Source organism: Triticum dicoccoides, chromosome 7A, assembly GCF_002162155.2.
Source record: "Triticum dicoccoides isolate Atlit2015 ecotype Zavitan chromosome 7A, WEW_v2.0, whole genome shotgun sequence".
Classification (NCBI taxonomy): Eukaryota; Viridiplantae; Streptophyta; class Magnoliopsida; order Poales; family Poaceae; genus Triticum; species Triticum dicoccoides.
In genome coordinates this window covers 643,919,937-643,928,048 of record NC_041392.1, presented here as the reverse complement: position 1 = coordinate 643,928,048, position 8,112 = coordinate 643,919,937, and the positions used below count along the sequence as shown (strand labels likewise).

At 44.0% G+C, this 8,112-nt stretch overlaps 1 long non-coding RNA gene and 2 other non-coding genes across 3 annotated transcripts; all 3 read right to left on the bottom strand.

Moving 5' to 3' along the window:
* Nucleotides 1-437: 437 nt before the first annotated feature.
* LOC119334919 lies at nucleotides 438-619 on the bottom strand. Its single transcript, XR_005161623.1, has one exon. It is a non-coding gene; the product is annotated as a small nucleolar RNA Z112 (small nucleolar RNA).
* Nucleotides 620-669: 50 nt separating this feature from the next.
* On the bottom strand, nucleotides 670-750 carry LOC119334937. The gene has a single exon (XR_005161634.1). It is a non-coding gene; the product is annotated as a small nucleolar RNA snoR77Y (small nucleolar RNA).
* A 289-nt stretch (nucleotides 751-1,039) lies between these two features.
* Nucleotides 1,040-5,307, bottom strand: LOC119332074. Its single transcript, XR_005160797.1, has 2 exons — nucleotides 5,011-5,307; nucleotides 1,040-2,421 (listed from the first exon to the last, which is right to left on the bottom strand). It is a non-coding gene; the product is annotated as an uncharacterized LOC119332074 (long non-coding RNA).
* Nucleotides 5,308-8,112: the final 2,805 nt, after the last annotated feature.

Genomic DNA, 8,112 nt, shown 5'->3' with positions numbered 1-8,112 from the left:
GGTAGATGGATGCTAACCGCAACAGGTAATACAGGAAATGAGGTGATGAGTGGCCTTCTGCAATGTGGCAAAAGGAGTAGTGTCAACAAAGTTTGAAAAATATATAGCTGACAAATTTCAAAAGAACAGAAGACGGTAAGCTCTGCTACTAAGAAAGAAGCCATGCTAGCTTGGAACCTTAAACTCATCACAGGCCTGTATCTCAGAACCTCTTGGACAGGTTAGTCGAAAACCTAGATCGACGGAAATTCGGAGTCAATTCAATTGCTGGACAAGAAAGGCTTGTCTCCGACGGTTGGTCGCGTCCCTCTCATGAGAACCGGCTCTGTAAACCGACTGAAACGTGGTCTCAGGTACCTATCAACATGCAGAATGTTCCCAGGCAGATTCACATTTACAGACAAGAATATTAGAATAAGATACTATGCAAAAAACAGAGCAAGCAAGATTAAAGAGAAATCACACAAACAGCTGAACCAAACCAGGTACAACTGGAGACTCCAGCACAGACCAAACCACAAAGGTTATGGCCCAAGGAGGACGCTTGCAGTGGAGAAAAGCAGCTGTTGTTTACAGTGTCATACGACACTTCATATGGTTGGAGATTCTTCACCGGGATGATATAATATGAACCAAGTTAACAATATAAAAAGTAGAAGACTTAAGCGGTTTAAGCCTCAGAAAGCCACAAAAATATCATCATTTGGAATCTGACGGTAATTCCAACATAAAGCAAATCATCATAGGCTTAAATTGCATTCTAGATCTAATTTAGAAGATAAGACTGCCCAACAATCGTTGGGCGAAAAAACCCGAAGAAAATGACAGAGACTGCATCTCCCATATTTTCTTGATGGAACTGATTTCTTAGCAAATATGGTAGACACTGCTGCACTGATTCTCTACTAGCCAAATTCATCCCACACATTAACAACTTAGGAAGTAATTAGCACTTCAAAGTACAGCCAGCACCATTCACATTACTTAACAACGCGTAGTGAAAGTAAACAGGAAAGAAATAGCACAGATGTATAGCATATATACTCCCACACATCACGATGACGCTCAAGGCAGCACAAAAGGCACCAAGTGATAGCAAAGCCATATAAATTGTTCAGTTCTACTAGTACTATGAAGTAAGGACTAGGATCATGCTCATAAAGGATGGACACTCCGAAGGTATACATGGTAAACTAGAAGTACCACCTTATAGCCCTACGGACAATGGAGGCTCCGTATACACAAATCTTTCTTCTTGCATCTCACTGAACGGAAGTGGAATCAGGCTCTCCTGGATGTACTGATTAGTGAAGTATACTGGATGCTTGGCCTCTTTGATTTCGACATAACCCAAAAACATTCCATCGATGTCACAATGCAACAGAAAGTCAGGACCCTGTGGGCCAGTACACGAACAGGTCAGCAGCTCACGCTGGTTAAGCAGCGCCATCTTAGAAATAAATCTCACACTTAAACCAAACTGTGGTGACGTCTTCATCGCTAACAAGTTAATCCGGTACTTCAAGGCCCAGTCCTCAGCATCATAGTCTTACATAACCCAAATCTCTATGGTAGCATTACTGCTGCTGCATGAAGCAAGCTTGTCGTCCATCTCCAACAACGACAAACGACAGCCCAGCTGGTCAGGACTGCGCATCCACCGGAACGTCTCAGTTACTGTGTCGAACACCATAATGTCCACAGGAGTCTCCATGTAGATTCCTGTTAACCAGTGCAGGTTGCCGCGGTGATTGAGTTGTGAACTATAGCAGGAATCAAAAGCATCTTGACAACTATATCTTGGCAAACGCGATGACACTGACGGCCGACTGATGCTTCTCGGCTTGTCAGATCCTACCGTGAGAACGTAGCCACGATGGCAGACATATGAGAACCAGAGCACCCGGTATTCCCCAGATGGTTGGTGCCGGTAGAATCCGGCTATGTAGAAGTCGGAACCCCATGGCGATGAAGATTGAACTCGGGGTTGTGGTAGTGGAGCACATTTGCGAGTGGTTGGGTTGCAGATCCAGAAATAAGATCCGCTGGACAAGATAAGAAGGCCATCACAGGCACCCACGAGTTTAGTTAACTTAGAGTGTCGAATGATTGGTGACAGCTTTTGATTGGAGGCCATGGCACCATTGTCACGGAAGACAACGAACCCGACTCCTTCCCGCCCAGGGATACACTGTCTGATGACAGGGAGCGAGGGCTGGCGGCAATGATTGTCGAGCACGAACTTGTTGGTGGAGGTGGCACTGTGCCACAGCTTGCGGACAGCGCGGCAGCGAAGGACGTCCTTTGGGGGCAACCGGACTAGGATCTCTTCAATGACAATCTACTCGGGCAGGTTGTCAAGGACGGTCGTGTGGCTTCTTTTCGTCATGGTGGTTGACCGCCACCGGTGTTCTGTCAAATCTACAGAAAAGAAGAAAAAAAGATGGACATGATTGAGTTTACCTGTACCCCTAAATTCAACTTGCCAAATGCATAACAGTATTTGGCATAGGTCAATAGATAATGTGATGCTTTATATTCAAATGTTCTATGGCAGAGTACTGCTATGAAGAATCAAGCATATAAAAGAGCACCCTAAATCCACAACGGACTAACGCTTACACGTGTGGACGTTTTATCTCGCCCACACACGTGGATCCATGTCCGTTTGTGGTTGCACGAATCTTGGCATGTTTATGGTGCCACGTGGGACTGGGATGGTGTATGGGCATTCATTCGGTCGCCCACACGTCCGTTTTCACCACACGGAGGGACCGGTGTGTGGGCATTTAGCAGTTCGCCCACACAGAGGCTGGTGAGTGGGCATTTATCAATTCGCCCACACGCCCGTCTCCTCTCCTACACCCAAAGCTGCCATTTGCCATGTGTTTTGCAGGGTACATGGCAACTATCCAAGTGTGCTTGTAAGCAGATGGCAACTCTCTTTTTACCCGAACATGCCAGTTGCCATGTGTTTTGCAAGGTATATGGCAACTGCCCTAGTATGCTTGTAAGCAGATGGCAACTCTCTCTTTACCCGAACATGTTATTTTGTCATGTCTCTTTGTAGCGCTACACAGCAACTGCCTAGTGTTAGTAGGTGGCAACTCCTAAAATTTTCAAATCATGACAACTGTAGTAAATCAAACCATACATGGCAACTGCCTAGTGTTAGTAGGTGGTAACCCCTAAACTTTTCAAATCATGGCAACTATAGTAAACCAGATCATACATGACAACATCTGCAGTTGTCCAAAAATGCCATCTGGCACTTGACCTGAGATGCAACTGCAATTGAGCAACAATGGCAATTGTAGTTGTCCGACATGGCAACTGCATTTAAACGAATATGGAAGAGGGTACGGACCATGGCAACTGCGGGGCGCGTGGTGACTGTCACGCGGGGCGTGCGGGACCATGAGGTAGGAGGCTGACGTACGGGCATGTGGGCATTATCTATTTTGCCTACACGTAGACGTGTGAGAGGGACCGCGAGAAAAAAAAAGACGTGTGAGCATTACTTGTTTTGCCCACACGTAGGCGTGTGGGCTGATCCCCTTAGACACCACACAAAACGTGTGGGCAGACTCCTTAACGCCCACACGTGTGGGCGTTATCGACGTCCATCCACAAAAGTGTGAATTTGTTAGTTTTGCAATTGTTGTCCACTTGTCCCAATCCAATGTAATAAGGGCGACGCTACGCGTCCACCGATGAAAATTCAAAAAGGATCCGCCACCTTTCTGACCATTGGATTGATACATTAATTACCGTCCGATCTACCAATGTAACGTAAGCAGCCACCCTTTGCAATAAGAGTGGTATTTCTGCAATAGTCTGCTTGTTGCAATTACTCGAGCCTGCACTTTTTATTTTTTGCAACAGATATGTTTTTAGAAGAACCACCGCCTCATGAGCCGTTCGATTGTGTGACACGAGTCGTTCAATTATCTTGTCTAATTTCCCGCAACGATACTCTTGTTGCAAGATCTGCTCTACTCTGATTTTCTGCAATAAGACCTTTGTTGCAAAACCTCATCTTCTATAATTTCCTGCAGCAAGACCCATATTGCAAAACCTCTTCTTCTCTAATTTTCTGCAACAAGGTCTTTACAAAAAATGCAATAACGTCTTTCGCCGCGTCTAATTTTCTGCAACATCTTCCGCCAGGTCTAATTTTCTGCAACAAGATCTTGTTGCAAAATTTGCAACAACAACTTCTGTCACGTCTAATTTTCTGCAACAAGACCCTTGTTGCAGAAATTGCAACAAGACCTCCTCCGCGTCTAATTTTGTACAGCAAGACCTTTGTTGCAAAAATTGTAACAAATTTGTTGTTGCATATGAGCTCGAGGAGGCGAGAGCCATGGACGCCGGCACTCCTCCAGGACGGCGGCGACATCGAACGGCGAGCGATGGCAGATGCAGCTCCAGAGGCGGGTGGTCTGGTCCGGCGGCTTCTAGCGCAGGCGTAGCCGGCTGGCAGCACCATGGTGGCCGGCTTCCAGCATCTACGGACCAGCCATGGGTTGCTGCACCAGTCACCGGCCATGCATGGAGTGCTTCTCGTCATGGACAAGATCAATACTTCACTGACGAGACGCATGATATGGAGGCATGCTGTGACTACAGAGCTAGATGTAGAGGATGAATGAGGGAAAAAAAGGAAACGAGTGGCTCACAGTGAAGATAAGAAGGAAAAAAGATACACAGTGATGGCCACATGAGACGCGTGGCGTGCGTATGAGGCGGCGGATGGAGCGGTAGAATCCGCCGGGTGATAGTTAGCGTTTCCCTAGTATAAATTGGCAAATCATAACTACTGAGATGGACATTCATTCAGCGTACTATTTCAATGTAACAATAATTACTGCAGGAACATGTCAGTAGTGACTAATGAATAGAAGGTTCTAGTGACCGCGGTTGAGATGCCATCGAACATAGTCATGCATAATTCGTCAAAAAAAACAAGGTGAGTTAGTGGGGGTTCCAAGTGCAGTTTCGTCTTACCAGTACCAGAGCAGCGGGTGCCTCCTCCCGCTCCGCCGCTGCGCGAGTCACCGTCCCCGGGAAGGACGGCGGCGACGCTCCCGGGAGCGGATGATGCGAGGGCTCGCTCGTCACTGGGAAGCAGCCGCCACCCGCGGCGACGGGGAGGAGGGTGCGGCGAGCCGACGAGGCCGTCGGAGGATCTTCTCGCTGCTGCGGCGGCGCCGGTCGGGTCTGGACTTTTTTTTGTCGGTCGGGTCTGGACTATGTACTGTACGGGACGAACTCTCGACTCGCGAGCCGCCTGTACGAGGCGGCTGCTCGTTTGCTGGTCACGGGGCCCAAGTGTGGGAGGTGATATGTATCGCGCGCGCGATACGCAGCGATGTCGTCGCCCGCAACGCGCGTCCTGCTGACACAGCCTCCCGCAAATAGGACAGCCCAGGAGCGCTGTTATTTTTTCACCTGGTTTTTTTTCCTATGTGTTTCTTTCATTAGCTCGTTCTTTTTTTAACTCGGTCGGTTTTTAATTCAAAAAAATGTTTGCGAATTCAAAGAAAGTTACTGAATTCCAAAAGTATACACGAATTTAAAAAAACTGTTCGTCAATTCAAAAATTGTTCGCGATATCAGGGAATGTTCACAGATTTAAAAAGTTTTAGAGTTTTAAAATTCGTGAATTCAAAAAAATATACTGAAAATACTCGTGATATCAAAAATGTTCACAGATTTAAAAATATGTTTGTGAATTCAAAAAATCACGAACTCGAGAAAAAACATAAAGTTGAATTTTTTTGGTGAATTCAAAAACTAATCATGGATTTGAAAAAAATTGTAAATTCAACAAATATTTAAGGATTCGGAAAAAAATGTTTGAGAGCAAATTTGTAACTTGTGAACAATTCAAAAATTGTTTGTGGATTTGAAAATATGTTCGAGAGCATTTTTTGAATAGATGTGCTTCTTGTTGAAGCAAGGGTCGTGACTTTTCCTTTTGGGGAAGCATGATTGTGCTTCTCGTAAAAGCACATCTTGTGTTTTTCCTTTTTTTTTATCTGGGAAGCACAATGCTTCTTGCACTTCTAAAAAAATTACATTTCAAAAAAGTTTATGAATTTAAAAAATCATGGGTTCCGCGGATATATAAAAAGTTCAGGAATTTGTGGGAAATGGTACATAAATTTGAAAAAAGATCATGAATTTGAGGGAAAAGTTCACAAATTTGGAAAAAAATCCTGAATTTGAGAAAAAGAAGTTCACAAAAAGGTCTACAAATTTGAAAAAAATGTGAATTTGAAGAAAGTTTGTGCATTGAAACAAAAACATGAATTTGAAAAAGATCCTGAATTTGGGAAGAGTTCATATATTTGAAAAAAAAACTCATGAATTTAAATAAATTGGTGAATTTTAAGGAAGTTCACAAATTTGGAAAAAGTTTGCGATATAAGAAAATAAACAAAAAGGGGGAAAGGAAAAGGAAAAGGAAAAATAAATCAATGAAAAACCAGCCGAGCAAAACTAAAAAAATAGACGGGGAAGCATCTAGAAGCTTCCCAAAATCAAAATGCAACCGCCCTCATGAAAACTTGGGGTCCACTATGTTTTTAGTGATACACGCTAGGTACATCTGACACGATGTGCGATGAGAAGGAAAAAAACGTAAAAGGAGCAAGCCCAGGACGAAGGGGTGTGCGCGAGTTGTAGAAACGATAGGAATTGAAGCTTAGGGATTAGCCAAGGTCAATGACAGTGCACTATACATTGAGCTACATCTCTTCTTTTCGCAACAAGGCCTAAGGCCATATATTAAGAATTAGAGGACCTTACAAACACACCCATACTGAAAAGGTAAAATTATAATCAAAGTCTTAGGGGTGCCAAGTTCTTCTTACTCATGGCGGCACACCATGAGCGAAGCTCGGTGCCGCCTCTGGGCCTCTGCCTTGTAGAAGCAGCGGCAGAAAAGTCATCAATGCAAACAGGAGACTCTAGTAGCCGCGATTTGGAAAGAAAATCACCTCCTCGGAGAAGAGAACGTCAATAAGGGCATGTAGAAACTCCAAAGTCCATAAAATCTGGCTGAATTGAGACAAATCCACTGGAAACCTAAACCGACTGGATCCTAGAAGACCCGCATGAGACATAAAACCACCCTATGCGCACATTGAGATGTGGTTTAGAGGGCAATTTAAAGTGGCAGATGTACGAAGGTTGTTCTATATGTTTGAAGTGTTCCCAAACCGTCATTCGAGTACCTCGATTCCTCATGACAGTGTGGTTGTCCTACAACTCAAATAAAGTGAAGCTCAAAGCTTCAAGTCACCGGAAAACGACGTCTTTAACCTTTTTGAAGTAGGGGGGGGGGGGGTCAACCATCTCCTCAATGAATCTCCGAGGAATCAATGGCCTGAGATAGACCATAAAAATCGTCATTAGGTCCACTAATCACATTGTCATCACACCAAAAATATTATTTAAAGATACATACACTTTCACTTGCGTGATCTCCTTTCACTTCTATATTGTTATTATTTCAAAAAAAAACTACCCAACTTTATTAAATTGAAATAACATTTATAAACAATGGAATAATATCCCCGGCTATCCAACCCAACTCTACCACTAATGAATCTAGCTAACCTAGCTAGCTCATGCGCCACCTTATTTGCCTCCCTATTACAATGCTCACAATTGTACGAGAGAAATCGCAGGCAATATGATAACAATCGTCGAAAATTGAAGCGCTTCCTCCCGAGGACCGGCTGACAATGTTCATCGTATTAGTGATCTCCAAATTGTCACAGTTGATAAGAAGGCAATTGTAGCCTAATGTTGTCACTTGGTGGTCTTGATATGATAGTGCCTCATCCTATAGGACATGCTTAGACCACGTGAATCTTTTTTTTTGCAGACAACACACATGCTTAGATCATATGATTTATAGGATTTTCTTTATCTCACATGTTGGCCTAAGGGGTTCACTATCTTCAATGAGGTCAATCATTTTTTTTAAATGGTGGTGGTAGATCAAAATTTACATTGATTGCATCACATCGTGATGTATTTTGGTTAGGCCAGCCTCTAGTACAAATTGTATGCTGGCCATCAGCATGTTTTAGCCTT